The 25,488-nt window shown below is 45.7% G+C and overlaps 1 protein-coding gene across 1 annotated transcript in view; it reads left to right on the top strand.

Moving 5' to 3' along the window:
• The first annotated feature begins 475 nt into the window (after nt 1-475).
• Nucleotides 476-25,488, top strand: part of PIK3C2B (phosphatidylinositol-4-phosphate 3-kinase catalytic subunit type 2 beta) — a 120,137-nt gene continuing 95,124 nt past the window's right edge. Inside the window, exon 1 of the mRNA XM_066623568.1 lies at nt 476-719. The gene's annotated coding sequence lies outside the window, so the exon portion shown is untranslated. The remainder of the gene's footprint in view (nt 720-25,488) is intronic.

The raw sequence follows: 25,488 nt of genomic DNA, 5'->3' as shown, positions 1-25,488 counted from the left end.
TTGCCCCAATTCGACAGGATTCTACAAAACACATGGGAGACAAGCATTTCTTCCTTTGATGAGTGCGCATCGCAAGTATGGCTATAACAGATTCATAGGTTGGAGCAGTCGCCTTCCTTAGGGAAAATCGGTGCAAGGAATTTTGCAGCGTGTGTGAAATTGTTGCTTTGTTCTACATCCTGCAATGCAGTAGGAGCAGCAGCGGAGGCATCCAAATCAAGCTGCCTAGCCCCAGGCTGGGGGGTCAGAGGGGCTTGGAGAGAGACAGAAAGCTGATTTATTTGCCTTGGACTCGTCCACAGTCCAGAAAGCAACGAGGGTGCGTGAAGCAGCAGGCTCTTTAAAGCAAGAGTTCATCGCGGGCATGCACAAGGTCTCCAGGAGATGGCGCGCCCCTTTCCATCCCCTCTTCCCTCTATTGTCTTGCTCGGTTGCATCGTCTCGCTCAGCCAGCCAAGCTGTCTGCGCTCTGTTGGGATTCAGCAGCTTCATTCAGCAGCTCCCTTCCAAGGAGGCGCCCACTCGTGCCTGTGCTGCGTGGATTTCAACGCCAGATGCCCTAGGACTAGCAAACTGATCACCCCAAGGAGCCATCCTGGAATTGTCCCAGGAGGAGGCAGAGGGCAGGGAGAGGAAAGGCATTGCACCAGCAAAATAGTCTCGCCTGGGAAACTGCTGCTGCAGCAACAAAACCAGGAAATCGCAGTGCAAACAACCAGGTAAGAAACTGACTAGCAGCTTGGAGGGGGCCAGCGGGTGCCTGGGTGTGAAAGTGACTAGGAAGAGGTGGAGGCGTTCTAGGGTGGGATAAAGGGAATCTCTCTTTGAAAACATGGGAATCAGAGTCGGAGGGGGAGAGCAAAGGCTCCCCCACTGCAGTCTCCAGCCTTGGATACAACACAGCAGGAAAAGCCTGGGAGAGCAGGTTGCAGGCATGGAGGCTGATCCTGGCTTGCAGAGGAATGTTGCAGGGATGAATCCGACTCTCTTCCTTTAATAATCTCTCTTCTTCCCCCCCCCCCACCTCGTTGCAGTGATACAGTTTCTTTTTAAAGCTGGCTTTACTGTAATCTTTCCCTCGGGACGGGTTTTTTTTTTTCTGTGCCTATAACATGTGCTCAGAGGCGTTTGTATTGCATTCCACCTCCTGACAAGGAAACGAGTTGTTGGGGGGGGGGAAATGGGGAGATCACAAAAAGGCTGGGGGGGGAAGAGAGACTCCAGGACCTCTGACAGCAGTGCCTCCCCCTCTGCTGAAGCCTCCCAAGCAAGCAGGACTCTCCATATTCTCCTGGCCAGCACTCTTCTGAAAGTTTCAGCGTTCTCTTCCCCGCCCCCTCCCATTCCAAAGGCACCGAATGCATCTCTGGTGCAGAATTCCCTTGCACCTTTTTTTGGTGTGTCTTGACGTTTTGGTTTCTGCAAAACGTCTAAGCTCAAAGGCAATTCTCATGGATCCTTTGCCCACATTGAACACCAGCCTTGTGAGCCCCATTTCTTTCTTTTCTCTCTATTTTCATTCTGCTCTCTGTCTCATGCATCTGTGTTCTAAAAGTTCGCCTCTTGCATTTAGGAAAACATAAGGAGCTTATGATTTCTCTATGTGTAGACTGTAATTTATAGGGATCTTACAGTAATCCTGGTTAAAATGATGAGCAGGAGAGCAAAATCCCTAATTAGAGGGGGATTCCTGTTTTTCTCTTCAGGAGCAGGGTGGGGGCCAAAAAAGCCCTTGACCTACTAAGAAAAGAATGATTTTTTTTCCTCTCTCCTTCTGGACCAGAAACAGGATTGTTTGCGAGTCGTTTTCTTTGTGCCATCCAGCCCAGCCTTAGTTTTTTCCCTCCCCTCCTCTTTCCCCAACTCTGTTGCTAAAAAATAAAAGCAAATTATAAAACTGGATTTAAAAGAAGAGACGGTACATTTAAGGGCTGATGGAAAAGGCCCCACCTTTGGGCTCAAAATGGGTGGCAGCTCTTTGAAAAGGCCGTTTCCCTTAGAAGCAATAAACAAAGATGCCATAGCAAACTGGAAAATGTGCCTCTTGGTTGTCACTTCGCTGCATTTGGGCTGTGTCTTCTAGGAGACCAAATTCCCTGCCGCTCTGAACAGCTACCAAGTTGAAGCTGTGCTCACAGATGTGCTCCTTATGCTCATCTTCTCTCCAGTGACTGCAAACTGGGATGTGGTGCTAGTGGACCAGAGAAGTTGCTGTGTGGCTCTTTCTTGGGTAGTGGCTTAGAAACTAGTCATTTTGTCACATTGCAGTTGTATTGTCTGATAAGCCACAGTGCTTCACTTCTCCCTAAGGCCTGAGTGTCACAGGTATGTTGGAGCATTGTAATTCCACCAAATGTAATGAGGCTGTTCCAGATAGGTTGGAATTCCAGGGCTATTGGAATAACTGGGAGCTTTTTTATTGATTTTCAGTGGTTATAGAAGAAGCCTGCAGCACTAACATCCTTTTTTTTCCCATTTTAATGTCAACCAGGGTAGATTTAGCTGCACTGAAATCTGATTGGCAAAGGATGGTCTCCAACCCAGCTGGCAGAGCTGTCTAGGTCAGGGCTCATTAGCTGCATTACCATGGATTTGTACAAAATGAAGTACAGAGAATGGTTGGGATCAGGCTGAACACATCAGCATGTGTCCCGGGGGAAGGTGGCTAGCCTTTGGCCTGAAGCAGAAAGACATTCGAAGGCCTGGATAGCAACTAGAAAAGCTCCATGCCCAAAATTGCAAGTTAATATCCTGCCAAAGAATATATTGGTACATATCCAGAAAATGATGGGGCATATTTCACGCACTCCATTTGTACCGTAGATATTTTCAGGGACCAGGTGTGGTGAGTAATGTGTCTGCAGTGAGGAGGAGGTCCACAGCTGTTTCTTCTAAAAACCGCTACAGAGGAAGTTCATATGAAGCAGGACTGTCCTGTCCATGAGGCCAACTGATGAGGTTGCCTCAGGCAGCATATTAGTGGGGGGCACACCCACTCCACTTTCCACTTGCCTCCATTGCTGCTTCTTGTCCCGTTTCCCCCCCCCCCGGATTGGAAGAGAAAGAGAGGAATGAAGTAAAAGAGGAAGTGTGGAGGAGGACAGTAGTGCTCTAGCCCACCACTGCCCTCAACACTGCCACTCTATTCCCCTCTTCTTTTCCAGTTCAGGGAGTGAGAAGAGCCTGCACATCACTAGGCAAGAGGGGGGCAGCATTTGGTACACCTCCTTAGGCATCAGGAGGTCTTAATTAGCCCAAAAGCTACCTTTCACTCAGTCAGGCCATTGGTTCACCAAGGTCAACATTGTCTATAGAATGGGTGTCAAACATAAGTCCCATGGACTAGATGTGGTCTGTGGAAGCTCATTATCCAGTTGGCATGATAGTTGGGCTCTCCCAGCACCACCATTAGTTGCTCTCAGCTACTGAGCTGCAAAGTGGCACATTGGCAGAAGTGGCACTGCTGAAAGGGTGGCACTGGGTGACCCCAGTTATCATGCAGGCCACCCTTTCAGCAGTGCTGAGGTATCACTGCTGAAAGGGTGGCTCCCATTATCATTGGGCTCTCCTATCACTGCCCTTTCAGCAGCGCTGCTTCTGCTGAGGTGCTTGGAGGGAGAGATGGAAGAAGGCCTCAGAAAGCAAGGAACATATGGGGGAAGAGGCAGACCAAGAGGGGTGAGAAGCTGTGGATGCACCGGACAAGCCAAATTATCATGCAGGCCACCTTTTCAGCAGCACTGCTTCAGCCGAGGTGTCACTTTGCAGAGCATCTCTTAGCTGCTGAGCTGTGAAGTGATGCCTCAGCAGAAGCAGCGCTACTAAAAGGGGAGCCGAATGATAACCAGGCTTTCTTGTATCTTGAAAATATGATCAAGATTTATGTATTTTCCTTTCTGTCATTTACAGCTAATGAGTTCCTAAGTGGAAAAAAATGCTTATTTCTGGTCATCATTTGCTTAATGATGTAATGTCCTGCTTAAAGACATCACTTCTGGCCCTCAGCAAGTGCCATGAATGCTATCCAGCCCGCTGTGTGAAATGCGTTTGACATCCGTGGTTTACAGAGATTGGCAGGAGCTCTCCATGGTTACAGGCAGGGGTCTCTCCAAGATCTCCCTGGCAATGCCTGGGATTGAATATCAGATTTTCTGCATGCATAATGCAATTTATTCAGCACCAAAATTAGAGATTCTGCTTGAAATGTGTAGGGCAATGTTTCTCAAACAGTAGGTCAGAACCCACTAGGTGGGTCATGAGCCAATTTCAGGTAGTCCCCATTCATTTCAATATTTATTTTTAATATATTTGATGCTACCATGGTATGTGACTGCATTGGGAGAAACATTACAGATCTGTACTTTTAACAGGCTACTATGTATAGCTTTGAACAATGATAGTCAGTGGGGCTTCCTTCTGGGTAAGTGTGAGCAGGATTGTAGCCTAGGATTGTTAAAACTCTTCCCACCTGATGATGTCACTTCCAGTCATGACATCACTTCCGGTGGGTCCTGATAGATTCTCATTCTAAAAAGTGGGTCCCAGTGCTAAAAGTTTGAGAACCACTGGTGTAGGATGTTTGGACAATATTAATAACTGCTGAATAAATATGCTGAATCAGGCCAGGTATCTGTGAACAGAGGCTAGAGCCGAGCTTGGGGATGGGAGAAACATGACTGCCCAAAGGGAGAAGCTGTGGATAGCAGTAACGTAGTTAAGGGGGGATGGGGGCAATTGCCCTGGGCTACAAGCTGTCCAGGGGCAACCTGGTGCTCCTCCGCATTGCCCCCTCTGCAATCGCCATCCCCTTTCTGGGGGAAAGTGGCTATCACTGTCTGTGGCTGCTCATCAGCCACTCCCTTGCTCTGCCGCCCTCCAAGTTCCCCCCTAAGCAGATTACCACTTTAGCTTTCAACTTTTAAATTTTTTTAACTGTGGGGGTGTGACATCACTTCCAGGTGTGATGTCATGGGGAGCAATATTTCAGTCTTTGCCCCAGGGTGGCTAGCTATCCCACTGCTGGATGGTCAACATAATATTTCTTGGGCTATTGCCCCTGCCCTCAAAAGATTTGCCAAGGAATGAATCTGAAATCAGAAACAGAATAGATCCTAGAGAGCTCTGCCTGAGGAATGCCATACTTGCAAAGAATTAAAGTTCACTTTCATTTATAAGACAGAGGGAAAGGAGGCCATGCAAAAGAAAGAGCACCACAATTGTGGCATATACCATCCCTCTTAAGTGTAATCTACCAAATTGTATGAGGTATCCTCATTTCTAGCAGGTGGTAAAATCTGGTCCTATAGCCTAGAGTCAGTATGATTATGGATGAGCCAGGATCTGTGTCTCTGAAACACACAAGCATGTCACTCTAAGATAGGAAGTGGCAGCTGGACTTCTAGTGATTCAGGAAGTGAGAAGGACTTCTTATAAGATGATCTTTTTTTCTTCCATTATATTACAGTATTTTCAAAGGAAGTTAGCTAGGACTAAGTCCCACTGAAATCAGAACTAACTTGCTTCAGTGACATTTAGTCATAGCTAACTTTCTTTGGATATAAATCCCATTACAGTATTTCATGCTAAGAAAACTAAGGACCAAACTAGATGATGTCATAGAGAATGTGCAGGGGCCATGATTCTGATCAGGTCTGTGGCATGGAAGAGAGGAAATTTAACCCTTTGTCACTGCTGTGATCTCAGTCTGGATTGCTGGCCCATTTGGCTGCTGTTTGTCCTGGGAGGGAAGCTGTACCTGTCGTGGCTCCACCTGTTGTGGTGGTACTTCCATGCTGCTTGTTCCATCTGATGTGTTCAGATGAACATTGCAAGGATGTAGCTGTGCTACCTTGAGCACTGATGCAAATGAGGAAGATCAGGTCAGTGGCAGAATGATGCTCCTAGTTTGGATGCTTTTACCTTGGACTTGGTGGACAGGCAACTCACACAAAGAGGATCTCATGTGCACAACTTTGTGGATAAATGCTAGCGCATACTAGCTGCTTATGCAGGTTCCACCGCAGCCACTGACACGTTTGCTGCTGCTTCTTTTCAAGTCACTGAGATCGCCTGAATGACTGTGGCTGTCTTTGTGTGTACGTGAAGAAAACAAGTGACACGCTTGAACGGAACCTAAGCTCCTTCAAGATTGTGAATGAGATGAGGTTAACTTTTCCTAGAGAAAGTTACCAGAACCTCACTGCAGACTGAAAATCAACCTGATCGTGTGGCTGAGAATAATCAGAAGATTGCTTGGCTGTAAAGTTGGCTCTTGAGGTTTACTGAACTTGCTGCATGGCCAGGCCAATTTGGTGAGGCAACGTGAACGATGGTCACTAATAAAAATGGAAGACACAGAAACACCAACTTGGGAGTGAGAGTCGTACCACAGAAGCATAAAAATCACTTGATTTCAGCAAGCTGCTGACAGTAACTACTTGTGCTATTTCTGTTTTTGAGCCCCTTCACACAGAAAGCCTCCTGCTTATGACCAGAGAAACAAAGCATTGCATGCTGAAAAAATGGGATACAGCATTGCATGCTGATGATCAGGCATTGATGCAATTACACCTGCTTCTTTAGATTATATTAATGCATGGTTACCTATATGTTTGTGCAACTCGCCTGCCTCTTGCTGGTTAAGAACCAGACTTTATGGATTCCTCATCCTGTGCTGTGCTCAGTGGGGAAAAATGTCCACAATTTTAGTGCTTAGAGATATTGAGGCAAAGTAGGATTTGACTGTCACTGCCACGTTGTTCAGTTGGGGGCCTGATCTTAAACATGCTGTTTTTTGTGCCCTTACCCTAGAACTGCAGCAGCCCACGTCTGCAGTAGAGAATTGTCATGCACTGCTGGTCGAGTCTGCAGAACTGAAACTTCTGCATAGGAAATGAAAGGTTGTGCAGAATTCTGCTTTGTTTGATAAGGTTTTTGGTGTGTTACACCAGGTGGCCAGGAACAGAGAGAGAGGAGAAAGAGAGAGATAGCTGTGCAGAGCAGTGAAGCTTGTGGCGAAAATTTGCTTATCCTGGCACTAACACAGATGAGTCAACATTGGTCAGGCATCAGTCTCTCAGGGCCTGAGCATGTTATTCACTGACTGATTATCAGAGCAAATGGAAACTGCCCAGTATATGGAGAATTCTGCAGCAGATGCAAAGGGTGTGTGCAACCCTTTGCAAATACCTGATCTGCTTTCTTCAGATAAGCAAGGCTGAAAGGATGCAGTGCAGAAAAAAGATAGGAAGGTCTCGTAGAGACATCCTCCTCATGCTAATGAAACTGAACATACTGCCTGTCCCTGCCTCACTTCCACAATACAGAACACCATTATCCTGACGGCTGTACAAGACGGTCTCATTAACACAAGATCAGAGCCATTCCTCCCTGCTTTCCCTTCTACCCCCCCCCCCCACTACCATCACTCCCTTTTCTGTCTTCAGTAGTCTTTGTGCTTGTAACAGAGCCTTTGCAAGAGAGTAGAAACTGGACAGTCTATAGCCATTCCAACTGAACCAATAGCATGGATCTTGTGCTGGAGTTTATATTCTCCGCAAGGTAAGCCTCTATTCTTAATCATGCTCTATCTAGCAGTTGGCTTATATAATGTCCAGCTTGGCCTTTATGGAAATACAGGTGGAGAAAAAGAGTTGAATGTAAAACTCATCCAATCAGTGGTCAAATATGCAGGTGCCAATGCTGCACAAAATTCTTCCTTCACTACTTATGACAATGGTGCTCTGTATGTGGCTTGTATGCTGCACTCATTTGCATGTCACATTCAAATAGCCTGTGCATGCTTTACTGCTTCAGTAAGTAGGTTTTCTTTTAGCAGCCTGTTCCCCACGCAGCAAATACCAGTAGAAATAATTAATCGTAACACCTACATGCCCTCCAGTTATTCTTCTGGTGACAGTGAAAACAGACACCCATGTTTTACACAACTTTCTGGAGAGCAGACGTGTAGGCTGTAGCAGGAAAAAGGCAAGCAGTACCAAGGCACTTTGGAGAGTCGCTGATTCCTCAATCCTTCTGGCTCATGCTTGTGGACTGCAGAGTACATGCAGCACATGAAGGAGAGATATGTTGCTGAACACAGTGTTAAAGAGCAGCTCTTCACAGTGGGCTAGAAAATCCTAAGTGTGAAAAGACCATGTCTGTGGGGTCTGGTGGTTGGCACGTCCTGTGGAAGTGATTTTATTTATTTAAAAAAATTTATACCCAACCTTTCTACCACACTCACGGGCACTCAAAGCAGTTTACAAAATAAAACGTCAGTACCTTTAGTAAGGCTTAACTCCAAATGAACAATTTTGTACCACCAAGGAAAATGTTATTTATGTGTGCTATGGAGTCTCCTTTCCAACTGTTGGAGCTTTCAAAACTTGGCATGTACTAACCAGTTTCAGGTGCCAGAGTAAGAAAATAGCATTTCATCCTTATCTATGAATTGTGGGGTCTGTTTCTTTCTTAGGGAAGAAGAATTAGTGTAGCCCACACTTCCTTAAAGTGCTCAATCCCCCTGCCTCCCCTGAGCTGTCAAAAGCTCATTTTAGGCTGAGAGAGGAAGGCATAGCAGAAGACACTGCACAGCTAGCATGTGCTGCTTTAGCTCTGTTCCTCTTCCATCCTTAGAAGTGCAGTTTCCAAGAGAGCAGGAGGGGGAGACCAAGTGAGTCCAAATTGGATGTAGGACATCTGCCCACCCAATTTGTTAAAAGGCTCGATGGCTTATTCTCTCAATCAGTTTTTATCCATGCTTCACATATGGGAAGCAGCAGGAAAGAAATGCTAAGCAGCCTTGTCCAAATCAGGAACAGAATACAGGTCTCAAGGCCACAGCAGAGCCCAAACCTGGCATCTGGGGAGGTCAGCCTGTCCGAAGCTACTGAACTTTGGACAAAGGAAGATGCTGCAAGACTTTTAGGAGTCTCCTACCCATCCATAGGTTAGAGTAGGAAGTGTGAGACAGTCAGGGCATTTGTGTGTGTGTGTGTGTGTGTGTGTGTGTGTGTGTGTGTGTGTGAGCAGCAGAAAGACTGGGTTTTAGGGATGCCATATCCTGGTTTTCCAAATCCAGGAAGCCTCTAGTGTGCATCTTATGTAAATAAACTTGCATGCCTAGAAGACAGTCAGAAAATGCCCCATTAATCTTTCAATTGTGTGGGGCTTTCCTCCCTGCAGATACCAAAAAATGGAGGGGAAAGCAAGGAAAAGACATTTGATCATTTGCTTATGCAAGGAATGAACATTCTCAACTATTCTGGTTTTTCTCCTGTGTGCCAGAGTGGACAGCAAAACATGTTAGTCAAGATGTGGCAAATTTCAGTGTCTTGCTGTCTCTGATTCCGTTGTGCCAATAATACCTGGCTCTTCACCATTATGTGAGACAGCATGGGAAGGAACTACTTTTCTATCTTGAGCCCTGGACAGTTGTTTATTCAAGCTAAAGACCCCTCCTTTAGCTTGTAAAGTTTAACCAGGTCTAAAAGGGGCATGAAGAGGCCCCCTCCCACTAGAGTGATTGCTTGCATGAAGTAAGGGCCCCCTGACAATCTAGCCATGCTCATCGGGCCTGTTGGTGAGCCTTGCCTCATCTCATTTCCTGAAGCAGAGTTTGTATCCTTAGAATTTTGTCCATATCCCTGTTGACTTTAAGGTCTGATTTTGAGGAACTTGAGTTGAGTTGACTGCTATCTGTCTAGCAGTGATCCTGTGCCTTCAACAAAAATTTTTCTAGTGTAGAGATTATGAGAAAAATTCCCCTGCTACATTTCTGCAAGTCAGACCATTGTTAGAATGGCACAGGAGTCTACTGGGAGAGAGGGGGAGTTGATATCCCATGAAGATCTTTTAGGGCAGATGGTAGATTACAATCTACAATAGACCACCTATTGCTAGAATTCTTACAAAGAATGCTAGACTAGGCAGACCTTTGCACTGATCCAGCAACACACTTCATATGAGATAATTGGCAAGTTCTTAATCTAGGCTAGTTACTCAGGATTGCTTAATGCTGATGAATTATGCCTTAATTGTTAGGAGTTCTATACATGCTGGGGAGAGGCTTTTAAATGCCTGATCTGGTTAGCATCTCATATCTGCCCCAGTACGGCAGACAAGCCAGGAGCTGCATTCTATTTGGGCCTGTTTTAAGAGAGGCCCCAGAGTGATAGTTGCATCATCTAGTGCCACCTGGCAGCACACTTGCCAAAGGGGCCCTTCCCCTGGGTTTGCCACAGGCCCCAAAGGATAGCAACCACCATCTCCCTTAGCTGTTCCAGCACCATTATTTCTATTGTATAATTTACAGTAAGCTGCCTTGGGGAACTTTTAGATCAAAAAGTGGAACACGAATCTTTAAAGAGCATTCCTTGGTCCATGGCAACTCCATGAAGTGGAAATCTGAATGGAGTAGCTTAACAGAGAGCAAGGTTAGAAGCCACCTTTTCTGAATCCCAACCTGGTGTTCTAGCCCAGGGGTCTCCAAACTTTTTGGCCAGAGGGCCACATCAAATATCTGGTGTGGTGTGGAAGGCAGGAAAATAAATTTAAATAAGAGATGGAACTTAGATGAGTGAATAAATGAATGAATGGGCCAATTCATTTAACCTCTCTGGCCCTCAGAACACCCTCCAGACACAATCAGAGCACAGTTCTGGTCATGTTCAGTTGAGTGGGCCAGAGGCTTTCAGGGGACAAGAGGTTGGTTGTGGGCCGGAAAGAGGCTTGCTGCGGGCCGTATCTGGCCCCCGGGCCGGGGTTTAGAGACCCCTGTTCTAGCCAATTAAACACATGTGTCATGGGCAACAGATGTACCCCTCTCGAGAAAACGAACAGGAAGATACTGAGATTCTTGTTCCAGGACCAAGCAGAGTGCAGGTGAAGCTATACCAGTAGCTGGGAAATTAGGAAGAGGCATAGACGAGGCGTGATGAAAGCTGCTACCCATAGACAGAAGCTGATGTTTTCTCCTTTGAATTCCTGCCTTTTCTCTCCCCTTTGCAAGCTTAACCCCTATCTCTGGGTTGAATAATATGGGAGACTCCCTCATTTGGGACTTGTTGTGTTTCTTGGGAATCGGAAGCCTTCCCAAATGGTCCAAGCATTAGTAGCTGCCTGTGAGAAACTGCTTGTGCTATGTGTCACAGCATCCCTGCATCCCTCCCTCTGCAGGGTGATCAGCCTGCAGTGCAGCCCCCTCCCCACTTAGCTGTTATCAGAACCATCTTCCTACACTGCAGTTTTCAGGATGGGTGGGGGAGGAGGGAGGGTTCGCCTGTGAATTCCCACAGACTTGAGCACAATCTTTCTGCTTGATTTCCCTTGTCTGTCCCCAGAGCCGAGCAGGTGGTGCTCAGCTGCTACAAACACAAGAGCGCAAGCTGCAGCCTGTTCACATTTGGGCTGCTGTAGCCCTTAAAGTGTGCAGACACATGTCCCTCATACCAGATGGGTTCCCTTCCCCCCCTCTGGTTTTCCTTTAATGTTCAACCGCACTCTCTCTGCATGAGGTTTCTTGTAGTTGTAATCAGAAACTTGGGCATGGGAAGGGCGTGGACAACCGAGACAGATCCTCTTCATCCTTCACCTGCCTTTCCTGCTCTTTCTGGGGTCTTGGTAGTCTCTATACCCATCCCTTACCTTATTACAATCCAAAGCAAATTGTGCCATGACTGCATAACCTGTAGCATCACAGGTGCTGATAGAAAGTCTTTAACGAAAGCCTGCTGACTGAGAAGAGAAGTTGTCTGTGACCCTATAAAACAGCAGCAGCAATAATCCTATCGGCTGCTGCGTTTCATATCACTAGGTAGATCTGAAAGCTATGGCAAATCTGACTTAAAAGAAGAGAGAATTCAGTATGCTTGGAGTCTACTTGAAAGCTTTTGGAACAGAAAGATCATCCATGCTGCTAAGAGGAAAGGAGTGGCTTTTGGTTTGGCAGCAACCCCTGATGAAGGGGTTTGGACCAAAACCGCTGATTACATTTTGAATGGAACAAAAGGCATTATGGAAGATGGTTTGTGTGGCTTCCATGCATATAGGAGACTCCTGGAGAGGAACAAACAGCTGGATGGAACCTTCTAGAACTCTAAATAAGGCAAGAGTATGTTCAAGTATGAGGAAAGGATGCTGTAAAGTGCCTTCAGTTCCCTTCTGATCGGTGCTGCAACAATAGAAGCTGTTCTGAACAGTTTCTCTTTCCCATTTTTCACATTAGCTGTTTTGGGTTTGTTTTGCCTGTGGTCTAAAAATGACCAGTTTCACACATTATGCAGAGCAAACTCAGGTCTGCGGCTGTGCCTCCCAGAGCAAGCTCCCTGACAAATCTAGCTGTATGATCTGTGTTAGTCACAGTTGCACTTTAAATGTTTAGGTGTGCTCCTAAGATAACTTGCATGTATCTTTAAACATATATTGTGTGAAGAGGCCTTCAGTTGCCCTTGTTTGTATTTCTTTGGTACAAGTCTGGCCTTCAAAACACTGTCTAGTTTTCTTCAGTCTGTTCCTCAAGCTTTAAACAAGTGCGTTAGCCTGACTTGGCGATTGCTTGTAATGGGTTTGTATGTGTGTTTTACGTGAAGTGATGAACTGCAGTTTGCTATTGTACCACAGTGACAGTTATGAATAATGAGACTGCAGAGGGGAGTGGGGTTGAGCAATAGCCGAGTACTTTGGAATATAGTGTATTAATACATACATGAGTGCAATTTGCTTTGTTAACCCTGGGTGTTCATCTCCCCAGGTTCAGCCCTAGATAATGAGATCTTTATTCTGAGTGATGAGCCTGAGACATCAATATTCACTACACAGCCGTGGGTAGGAGGATGTAAGCCTATTCCCATCGGCCGTATAGTGAACTATGTAGATGCCAGAATTGCAGAATTGCTGAGTGTATAATGCAGACATTTCTATACATCTTAATTTTTACTTACAATAACAATTAAAATATTTTATAATTAAAATTTAGATTCTTTAAAAATTACAATTTGCATCCCATGCCAGATTTTGTGTTGTGTGGTGTGGTGTGCATCTATCTTGGAGATCCATTGAATGACAAGCATTCTTCTGCAGCTAGACACCATAGTTGTTGGACTGACACTTTTAAAATTAAGGACACTGTGAAAATCTCATGCCCATTCTTCACAATTCTGTGGGTAAGTGGTACTCTCAAATAGTACCACTAGAATGTATTCGCCACATTCTTTGTGAAGGACAAGGCTATGATGCTGTGAAATAAAAGTGACCCTGATGCAACCTTTTGAAAAGACCACATTGAAGTTCATTACCTGATGTCTGTCTTAGGTAAGAGTTACTAAATCAGGTAGGATGATTATATTGTTATCCAGTAAGGATGCAAAAAGTGTCCATTATGACTTTTCTTTTTTTAGGATTGAATCTGGCTTCTTTATCCCATGGGGGAGAGAGAGCTGGAATGCACAGATAGTTTCTTATTTAATTCTCCTTAATTGACTAGTGCAAGAAAAATGAAAGGCATTTTCATCCATGAATGAAATCTTGCAAGTACAATTTCTAGATGAACTTAGGGTTGTTCTCACCAGTGCAAATATGCTGTATGGTCTATAGGATGGTGTATAGTTACACGAGGAGCAAAGATTTTAGAAATGTGGGCAAGAAAGGATGCTTAAATTACTTTTCGTGTCATTTCACATGATATTTGTGGAAGCTGCAATTATTCCAGTATAAATAGATATCATAAGAAGTTGTGGCTATTTGGAAGTTCCTCTAGAGCAGTGTTTCTCAAAGTATCTGATGTGGCGGACTGGCAATTTCCCCCCCCCCCCAGTGTGCCAGAGACTGGTACCATATCTGTGCCATATTGTTAGTTTTTCTTTCTTTCCTGGAAAGTCACTGTGGACTGGAAACCAATGGCTCACAGATCAAAACAGGTCCAAGGACCTCAGCGTTGAGTAGAACTGCCTAGAGCACGGGTCTCTAAACTTTTTGGCCAAAGGGCCGCATCAAATATCTGGCACAGTGTTGAGGGCCGTAAAAAAAATTAAATATAAAATTTAAATAAATACATACATTAGAGATGGAACTTAGATGAATGAATAAATGAATGGGATCAAATGTCCAGGACTACTCCAAGCACGAACACAGCCCAAGAAATAAAGCACACACTTAAACGGACCCCCATTCCCTCACCCCACAACCACAATTCTACTTGTGTTTGGTCAACTGGGCCAGAGGCATTTGAGGGATCAGAGGCTGGCCGTGGGCTGCATCTGGCCCCCAGGCCAGGGTTTGGAGACCCCTGACCTAGAGCATGCACCCTCTTGTTCTAAGGCACATTCTGTTTTGCCAAATTCCCATTTCAAGCATTTTATAGAGAACTTATGCCCACTCTAAGCTAATAAGTTCCCCCTTCTTCACTCAAAATAGCCCTAATTCTCAAGAAAGCACTGCTAGATACTGCCCTACCACCAGGATAGCTCACCCGTTCAACCTGAAGAGGTCCTCATTCTTGCTCTCTCTTGCCAGCAGCTTCTCCAGCCACCACAGCAACACCGTGGTCCTCAGCAGGTCTTGGACATGGCAGTCACACACCAGGGTCCAGCAGTCTCTGTTCCAGCAATCCTCAGTAGTCCGTTTGTCAGTCAACCAGTCTGTTTATCAGTCAGCAGGTCACATAATGCATCAGTCAGTCTGTTTCATCCCTCAATCAGCTAGTCCATTGGCCAGTCCTCTCCCCTCCAAGCTCCTTTCTTCTGCTCTCTCAGTCTCTCCAAATTCCTTCCTGCTACACCCACACCCTTTTCCTTCCTCCAGGTGCTGCTTTTATCCCTGTGGGCCTTTTTTACCTCCAAGTGGCTGCAGCTGTGCAGCACACTCACTGCAATAAGGCCCAGTGTTAACCCCATGCTTGCCTGCCAGAGAAGGGGCCACTGTTGACACCACACCCTAGCTCTTTGAGGGAACTTGCACATTTCCATTACACAGTCTTTTTAAAGTATAACTTGATCTAGTTTTACTGTATGATAGTTGAAAAATGAATGAAACTAGACTTAGGGCGCAATCCTAACCCCTTATGTCAGTGCTATTCAAACTGGGGCGCTGCAATGCCCCAGTCTGAGGGCCCTGGTCTCTGCCCCCTTAAGGGGAGGGGGTAGCCTAGAGGGGGGGGGCAGCGGTGTGATCCTGGGGATCATGCTGCTCAGGGGGCTGTAGGGGCTTGGGTGCACTTACTCAAGCTTCCTGCAGCCTCCCTGGGGTGCGGGGAGCCTGGCGTGACTTCTGGCAGGGCTCCCCACAGCAGGGAAAGTGGATGTGGAGTGATCGCACCCCGCCCCCGCTAAAGCGGAAGTGGAGCGCAATCGCTCCGCATCCACTTTCCCTGCTGCAGGGAGCCCTGCCAGAATTCACGCCGGGCTCCCTGCACCCCAGGGCGGCTGCAGGAGGCTTGGGTAAGTGCACCCAAGCCCCTGCAGCCCCCTGAGCGGTGCGATCCTGGGGATCGCGCTGCTGCCTTCCCCCCGCCCCCGCTGCCTCCTCCCCCCCCTGCAAAGTTTTACTGGTTCTCAAACTCTCCCAGAGAAGCTCCGAGGTAAGGGAACAAACAGTCCCTTACTTTGAGGAAGCCTCTGTGAGTGACCCCCCAACTGCAGGATGCAGCACATGTCCCATTGGTACCGCTATGCCATTGCTGGAAAGCACTGACATAAGGGGTTAGGACTGTGCCCTTAATGGTGTAGAAACAAATGCTCTTATTTATCAGGAATACAGTATTTCCTTTTGTACTAGTCCCTGCCTGTTTTTTCCCTTTTGAAAGTGTTGTTTGTGTGAGGTGCTGGAATTATCATGTTCAGAGTTTAGCTACTTCCCCCTGGTTCCCAGAAGTTAAATCTGAGTGGGGGGATGCATCTTTTTTTACGATGCATGAGCACTAAGGCATCATGCTGTAAATTTCACACACAGCAGCTGCTCTGTTCTGTTTTGAACTCTTGATAACATGTTGGACTGCTGTGTTTTTCTAGTATATCTTTAACTAAAAGAACACACACACCCTCGACTTCTCAAACAGTGAAGGACAGGGTACTGCAGAGGAAATAAATGCGGTATGCAGCAGGCTGAGGAGAGTGTGTGTTCGATAGGGACAGGCAGGCTGTGAAACTAGTGTGTCCCTGTTTTCATCTGTGAAGCATTGGAGCCTGTATGGAAGCCGCACTTGGATCAGAGTCATCACTCTGCTTCCCTATGTTAACCACACTACGTGCATCCCTCTATTTCTAAAGTGTGTTAGGAATCCTTAGCCTGGGTATTGCCACAACCTCTTTGTGAAACACAGCCAAATTATAGCCCAATCGAATGCTTCCCAGCGCCCAGGGCTGCTGTGGTGCTAAAATGGCAACTGCTGCATCCAGTGGGGCAGAGAAGCAGTACCAGGTCTCCTCAGGGTAAGGGAGCTTACACTCCCTTACCCCATGTAAGACCCAGATAGCCCCAATGGGCAGGGCCTAGGAGAGGGGGGTAAAGGGGATAATTTGCACCCGGACCCAGGGTTGAAAGGGGGGCCCAGGAGCCAAAGGAGGGGGCCCAGAAAGTTCCTGGGATCTTACATTTTCCTATCTACTCAGACTTGTTGCCTGCACGGGATGCTGGCAACACTACCACAATTGGGGATGCTGGGGGCACTACTGATGCCACATGGGTGGGTAGACCTGGGCTCCAAAGACTTTTCCAGCTGTCTCTACCTTCCCCCCATCCTGTTTTGCCCCTCCCTGCCCCTATTCTGCTTGCCTGTCACCACCCTTCCCTGCTCTGTTTCACCCCTCCCCTTTTGCAAAGGGGCCCAAAAGAAACTTTGTACCCCCTGATAAAACTTCTCTCAGAGGCCTTGCCAATGGGTCTCCCGGGCTGGGAGGGGGGTCAGGATATGGCAGCAGAGCCTGCTGATGTCTCCGCCCACTCCCACCCCCACCCCAGAAAGCCTCCCCCTCCCCCTGACTCACCGTTCCGCCACCCAGAGCTCACCCTGAGCTCCGAGTGGCATTCAATTGGTCTCCTCCTGGCGCTGGTTCAGCACCGGTCCAGCAGTTAGTGATGCCGGCCCGGTGGTAAGTGTATGGCACGTTTGTGACACTGAGCACTGGTGCTGGGCCAGTGTGGGCCTGATAGAATCGGACCCTTAATCTCTCCAAGGAAAAGCCCTATGGAATTAGGGCTGCAATCAATTTACTTGAGAGTAAATCCCACTGAACTCTGTATGGTGTAAGATTCAGAATATTTGGGAGAACAGCAAAATGAATAGAGATCTTCTGTCTCCCTTGATGGCCTGCTAGCATTCTGTCCACCAGATTCAACTATCATCTTTTCTTGTAAAAGTAAAAGGCCTTACCCTAGACTCTGCAGTCTTGTCACTCTTGGCTTTAAAATGCAATGCTGCCCAGCAGAATGGAAACCGCTCTCACACCTGGTGCTCCTGTTACATTTCTTGACAGAGTAGGTACACAGTTCTTGGATTCATGGCTTTGTGGATAGAGAGATGCTCTTTACACTCTCACATAACACCAGAACCAGGGGACATCCACTAAAATTGAGCTTTGGGGGAGTTAGGACAGACAAAAGAAAATATTTCTTTACTCAGCGTGTGATTGGTCTGTGGAACTCCTTGCCACAAGATGTGGTGACAGCATCTGGCCTGGATACCTTTAAAAGGAGATTGGATAAATTTCTGGAGGAAAAATCCATTATGGGTTACAAGCCATGATGTATATGTGCAACCTCCTGATTTTAGAAATGGGCTATGTCAGGATGCTAGATGCAAGGGAGGGCACCAGGATGCAGGTCTCTTGTTATCTAGTGTGCTCCCTGGGGCATTTGTTGGGCTGCTGTGAGATACAGGAAGCTGAACTAGATGGGCCTTTGGCCTGATCCAGTGGAGCTGTTCTTATGTTTGTATTGAGCAGATAAATGTGGAGGCAAAATGTTGGACCTGAGTGAGGAGAACTTCCAAATAAACATGTAATCTAACTGTCGCAGTTGTGATCTGAAGGGCAACCAGAAACCTGCCACACTGGCCTTTCATGTGACTTCCTAGCAGGCTTTGATCTTGAGTTGCTGCCCACACACATACAATGCAGCCTTCCTCAGAATTCAAACACTATTTTGTGAGTAGAGTCAGCAGCTTTTCCCCACTCTGAGGAGATTGCAATAGTCAATTTACTTGTTCACATATGAAATGCACATATGATTCACGTATGAAATCCATTTTTTTATCCCATATTGATTCTTTTTTCTTTTTTTGCAGTTGGCTTTGTGATGCAGATTTGTGTGCATTGGAGTTTTAAGGTTGTAGGCTAACAATGTTTTCATAAGTCTGTTCGTTTGAATCTGATCTGACCGCCTTTCTGTAGCTACTGTCTATCATTCAGTAATCTGATGCTATTGTAAAGATTGGGACCACAGAACAGTGGGCTTGCATATACTGTAGCGTGAGAAAAAAAAAATTTTTTTTGGTTTGAGAACTGGACCTGTAAGATCCAGGTTCAAATCCCTGTTCAGCCATAAAGCTTCCTGGGTGATCTTTGGCCAGTCACTATCTCTCAGCCTCACCTACCTCACAGGGTGTTGTGGGGACAAAAGGATGGGAGGAAGTATGTACATCACTCTGAGCTTTTTGTAGGAAGGGTTCTATAGAAATGTGAAAAAATGAAGAAGCAAACTTGCTTAGGTATAGTTCCCAGCCAACACACACATCAGATGAAAGGTAGTGGCCAATAACGTATGTCCCAAAAACACATCACCAAAACCCAGCTCCTTTTCAGAAGCCTGGTGTCTATACTATTGAAAATTACCCCTTTGGAAAAATATCTGTCTGAGGGTGATTGTCAGGCACTCATTCTTATGGACCTTGACATATTATGCATGTGTGTGAAACCACTCTGTGTCTCAGACCCATAAATGAATCTGACTCACATATATCTCTTGCTGCATTCTTATGTAATAATTTGCTCACTGCAGGTTTTTTTTATTATTACCCCATTTCTGCTCAACCCACAGGTGTACACATTTGATCGCTGTTGCGTATATGCAACATTGGGCATAAATGGCTTAATTAAAAGATATATGTAGGCTATCCTCCACTTTTTACCTTCTTACCCTGCAGTTACATATATTTCAGCGCTAGCTAAAGACCTTCTTATCTCAGTTGGCCTTTTCCTAAATTTGGTGCTGTTTTGATCTAGTTTTGTGGATGCATTTATTTGCTTCTCTCCACTACATTCTGGTGCTGCCTATTATTCCTTGTGATTTTACTGTGGTGTTTTTTTTTAAAGTTTGTTTTGTTGGCTACCTTGGGAATGTCCTGAGTGGGAGGGGAAATTCTCAAAATAAAACAAACATTGGAAGAGGAAAAGTGCTGGAGCTGAACCACAGGATGATGAGTGACCATAGACCTGTGGTATGACATGTCTCCTCTTTGTCAGTAAGACTACTTGTGCATGCACACAGAAGCCTTCGTTGTGTGTTTCCAGTATTAACATTCGGGGGGGGGAGTGGACTCAAACCCTTTTTTCATATGCCCGTTTTTGGAATGCCCATTATTCACATGCTCATTTTGGGGGGGATAATACAAAGAGTGAAGCAGCTTATGAGGAATGTACTAAATCAGTGTTTCTCACCAGCGGTATGGGTACCACCAGTGGCACTTCAGGTGGTACTTGAGGTGGTGTCTGGTGGTACTCGCAAGACCTCTGGACCTCCTGGACCTCTGCTGCCCTGCAGAGACTAGGAACACGATGCAACAAACAGTGGTAGGAGGCTTGGCTCAGTAGGCAGAGCTGCAAAGGCTGATTTTCCACACTGGAAAAAGCCCTCCTGTCCACCCTGAGTGTTTGTTGTGTTGTATCTGGCCTCCCAACACAGAAGTAACTGGTGATGATGTCATCTCCAGTTTCCTCTGGTGGTACTTTGAATAGGTGGACCGTGTGAAGTGGTACTACGGAGGTGAACCTTGAAAATCACTGTACTAAGTGCAGTGACAAGCTCTGAGACATTGTCTTGCTGCTTTAGACTTTTGCAGGCAGAGCTTCTCAAGAGTATTTCTTCTGTTATCCTCCATCCAGATTACTACAGTTGCTTTGATTATGCCTCTTTCTGCCACTACATTAGTGTCCACTGGCTGCTAGGAAAAATGGCAGATGGGAAGCCCGGTCCTATCTAACCTATCCTACACCAAGACAGCGGGGCCAGCACAAACTCCACTGCATCCTATGTGGGATGTTGCAACACTGGCAGGCTCCTTGAGATAAGAGGGGGACATTTGTCCCCTTGCCCCAGGGTAAACCCAGCTGCCACAGTGGGGCAACTCAGACCTGCACTGGCTAAACAGCTGGTGCTAGTTTGTGTTGCCATGTGTCAGCGTATCTGGGCTGGGAAGGGGGATAGGATATGGCCTGCACCGCCACCACTGATCCCAGCCTTGGAGGAAAGGAAGAATAAAAATGCGACCACATTTTTCACACACACAGCTTGCTCTCATGATCTTTTCTGTAATTCATTTGTGTGGAACTCCTTGCCACAGGATTTTGTGATGGCATCTAGCTTACATGTCTTTAAAAGGGAATTGGACAGATTTATGAAGGAAAAGTCCATCACAGGTTAGAAGCCATGATGACTATATGCCAATTCTGCCAAGGCTCTGGGAGGGAGAAATGGAAGCAGGCCTCAGAAGGCAAGGAATACTGGGGAAAGGGACAGACCTGAAGAGATGAGATGCTGCCAAGGTGCTGGGAGAGTCCAATTATCATGCGGGACGCCCTTCAACACTTCCTCTTCTGCCAAGGTGTCATTTCACAGACCACGTCTTAGTTGCTGAGTTGTGAAGCGATAATGCAGCAGAAGCAGCACTGATGAAAGGGTGGCCCACGTGATAATTGGGCTCTCCCAGCATTGTAACTGGGCTCCCTCATATCTTGAAAATATGATTAAGGTTTGCACATTTTCTCCTCTGTCATTTGCAGTTACTGAGTCTCACATAGAGAGACCAAACTGCTTATTTCTGGCCATCATCTACTAAAAGACATAGCTTCCTGCTTAATTATGTCACTTCTGGCCTTCAGCAGGTGCCGTTAATGCTATTCAGTCCACTATATGAAATAAGTTTGACCTCTGAATTAAAAGGACAAAGGACTGGAGGAGCATTATAGGCACAATTCCCTTTTCAAACATCCAAAGCAGGGCTGGGACATGACTGGACAGGATGTGCACTTTCCTATCTCTATAGCTCCAGTTCTTTGCACAATAACTTTTTCATCTGTAGTGATTCAACATCCCTTAGCAAAATTAGAATAAGACTGTCTTGGAGTGTAAGGAAACTGCCAAAGGATTGACCTTGGGAAGCAAGTACAATCAGGCAAACATCACCGTATATTCCAGCTGTACCTTTTAAGCACACTGTTTTTGACTTGCATATCAGCTGCTGCTGTTTATCTGTTTTGCATCTAATAATGGAGCATATTCTCTAGACATATCTATTTTGCTAGTAGAATACCAGTCTTCTTGCTTTGGATCTGGAAACAGATTGAGCACCGCTGCTAGTGTATACTTGAAATTGTGGAAATCACAGAACTTGGAAACCAGTTTTGTATGAAAATCTCCTGTTTTCAAACAGGTAATCTCACTGTACTGTATGTACCATGGAGCAGTGGGCTTGAGTGAACTGGTCCTAAAAATATACAAATATGTTTTCTAGGTATACAAATATGTTTTCTAGAGGAACTGTACACTTAATAGATGAAATTTTCAAAATTGTTTAGTAGGAATGACCCAGCGCAGAGAAAACTGCTGGTGTTCACTGCTTGGTCTGTGCTCCACTATAAGCAACTAGTTTCACAACATGTTAAAGACAAATGTCAATAAAGTTGGCAATATGCTTCACCAAAAGGCCATTCTGTAATAACCTCCTCTTGTCCTGTTGCTGCCCCTCTGCAGCAGATCTTTTAATGTCATGGAAGTGTTTGTTCAATAGCATCGTATGAACAGCTATCAAGGGGTCCATGAAAATTTAGCAACTCCTTCATTGCTTGCAGTGAGAGAGACTTTGGTGGGTGCCAAGATCAGTCCAGGCAGGTTTTCCATCTGGATGGAAAGAAATGGGGAGTCCTGACAGATAACACAAGTAGCTTTCTCACTGCTAGGAGTCAATGGCAAAAGTGAACCAAAAAATTGAATTTGATTCTTAGTACATTGGCTAAGGACATGGAGAGGGAGAACCCAAACTATAATCATGTGTACAAGGTCTGAGTATTTTGTTTGTGTTCAAGCACACAGCGTATTCTTTCAAGCTTTTTTTAAATCCTGGAGGACCAAAGGATCGTGTTTCGTTTACTGCAAGCAACTTTCTAATTGAAGGGCAGCTGTGCAGTATGTATAAAAGTAAACAGTGTTAGGTAAGTTGGGAATAAGTGTTCACAGTTATATCCTGTATATCCTTATGTTCTGGAGATGCGACAAGCACATGTTTCCTGTGGAGGTAACCTCTCGGCTTCCTGAACTCCCATTTTTGTGTGTGCAGAATAGGCTAAAACGAAAGCCATCACCTTGGACTGAATGGGAATTTCTGCTTGCTGCTTGCATGCTTGTTACCTGGAGTGGTTTTCTTCCTTTGTCTTTGAGAAAGGAGCTTCAAGCAGAAAGGATTAGAATCAGACTTTCCATTTTAACAATGAGTAATTCTTAACATTTAAATAGCTCTCCTGAGTGCTAAAAGTGCTTCATGTGTATTCTCTTGCAGTCATTACAGCAATCTCATAAGACAGAGTATGGTCTCCTGGGCAGATGGGAGGTTGAGCAGGAGTGGCTTGCCTTAGGCCAGGGGTGTCCAAACCCCGGCCCTGGGGCCACTTGTGGCCCTCGAGGCCCCTCAATGTGGCCTTCGGGGAGCCCCCAGTCTCCAATGAACCTCTGGCCCTCCGGAGATTTGTTGGAGCCCGCACTGGCCCAATGCAACTGCTGTCAGCGTGAGGGCGACTGTTTGACCTCGCGTGTGAGCTGTGGGATGAGGGTTCCCACCATTGCTTGCTGTTTCACGTCTGTGATGCAGTAGCGGCAGCAAAGGAAAGGCCAGCCTTGCTTTTTGCAAGGCCTTTTATAGGCCTTGAGCTATTGCAAGACCTTCATTCATTCATATGTTCATCTTTAATATATTCATTTATGTAAACTTACACAAATTTATTCAAATTTTAAATGTAAATTAATTCTTTTTTTCCCCTGGCCCCTGACAGAGTGTCACAGAGACCATGTGGCCCTCCTGCCAAAAACTTTGGACACCCCTTAGGCCACCGAGTGAGTTAATGATGGAGGCAAGAGTCTAACCAGGAACGTCTTGATTTGTAGCTCCGTCTGTCTTAGGCTGCGATCCTATGGACATTTAGCTGGGAGTAAATGTCATTGAACTCAGTTGAACTGTCTTCTGAGTACACATTATTATAGAAATTTGCTATGGTTCACTATGCTGCACCTGACCTTGTTCTCTCCAGGTGGGCTTGATAACGCCAATTAATTACGTAGGGCCCACTCCTTTTCTGTCTTTTAAAAATTTCTCTCTATCTAACCTACTCCCATAGAGGTGTTAAAATGAGGGTGAGCCTCCTGTGTAGTGTCACAGTTACTTGGAAGAAGAGCAGGGCCAAAATCTGATGAACTAAATGTCTCCCCAAAGGGAACGCCTCTTGAATGAACCATGTAGAGATGTACCCTTGCAAGTGGACAGAGCATAATTACCTCTGTCTACATCTGCACTAAGTTCTCCACTGCTTGAGAACTTATCCACCGTCAAATGTAGAGCAACCCATTTGACAGCTTCAGGGTGCAATCCTAACCCACTTTCCAGCACCGACTTAAGGGTAATGCAACTTCGAAGTAAGGGAACAAACATTGCCATATCTTGAGGAGGCCTCTGTGACTGCTCCCCAACTGCAGGATGCAGCACATGCCCCACTAGCACAGCTATGCCAGTGCTGGAAAGTTGGTTAGGATTGCACCCTCACTCTTGTACAGTAATGCTGAGGTAGAGAGTGGACTTTCTGAAGGCAAACTTCCCTTACCAATGACAATCCTGGTTGAAATTTGGTTTCTAGAGCAGCATTTCTCAACATTGACATCATTGTTGACATTTCTCAATGATAACATCATCACCAGTTACTTCCAGGTTAGGAGGCCAGATACGTTGCAACAAATGCTGGTAAAAGGCTCAAAGCAGGCAGGAGGGCTTTTTCAAGTGTGTGAAAACCACGCTGTTTTAGAAGGAGCCATCCTTCTATTTTCCTTTGAGGCCATGACCATGTGGTTTGTTTGTGTGGGATGTGGCAGTGCTTGTCATCTGGCATTTCCATTTTTTTCTGGGTTTTTTTTTTCTGTTTTCTGTTTCTCTTGCTGTCATTTGTCCTACATTGCTTGTTGTGGTAAATGGTGGACTGCTGATCCGCTAGCGTGTGGCTATTTGACTGCCTAAGAACACAGCAGTAACAGAATGTTGAGTGTTGTGTTGTTTTTTTCCCCCGCCTATGCAAATCACAGCAAGCTGCTTTGATCAGGCAGAATACTATTAATTAAGTGCCTGAAGCGCAGATTGATGGGATGTTGTGAGGGAATGAAGGAAGATGCTGTCCCAGTGATGCCAGCAAAATAGGACAACTCTTCAAAGCCCTTGTCTGGCTTCTAGTGAAGTGATATGAATTTTGACTTCAACATTTTGAGAGCACCTTCATCTAAAAAGTGCTCCTTCCAGTTTATAATTAAATCCTGGTGAAATATTGCTTGCAAGATTTCTTCTCTCATCTTCAGACAAATATTGTTTATATACTTTTTATCATGCCTTTCCTCCACATCACTCAGGATGGCAGAGACAGTCTCTTTCCCCTTGCCTTCCCTCCAACGGCTCTTGTAAACTAGGTTAGACTAATAGTGTAGGGATAACTTTTGAATTCCAGGAGCTTGTCATGACACCCCCATGGCCGTGCCCCATAGCTAAGGGGCACTAAGCTATCCTACTAAGACTACTACAACAACAATGACAAAAATCAGTTCTAAATTTCTTCATTAGTGCGGTGTTCTCCTGCCGTTTATTCCTTATTTGAAACTTACCGAACTTCATTTAAAGATTGTGCTCATTACATCCCAAACTCTTGGTGTGGGTGGCAGTAGTTTAAAACAAATGTACAAAATTTGAAAAAAAATATGCAATTAAAAAAAATATTCCAGATATTTACCAATAAAAAAGGTAAATCGGATTGCTAGCCTCTGCATGTTTGCTCTGAGGTAAGGTCTCACTGTGTTCAGTAGGATTTCTCCCAGCTAAATGTGCAAAGGATTACATAGAATGTGCATAGGATTGCAGCAATTATATACACATCTACCTATGAGTAAGGCCCATTGAACTCAGTGAGACTAAGGCACAATCCAATCCTGCACTGGAACAGGCAAGCCAGGAGGCTTGTGCTATATCCAGCGCAGGATAGT

Source organism: Tiliqua scincoides, chromosome 4 (genome assembly GCF_035046505.1).
Source record: "Tiliqua scincoides isolate rTilSci1 chromosome 4, rTilSci1.hap2, whole genome shotgun sequence".
NCBI lineage: Eukaryota > Metazoa > Chordata > Lepidosauria > Squamata > Scincidae > Tiliqua > Tiliqua scincoides.
Note: the sequence above shows the minus strand (reverse complement) of the source record. Positions and strands in the feature narration are given on the sequence as shown.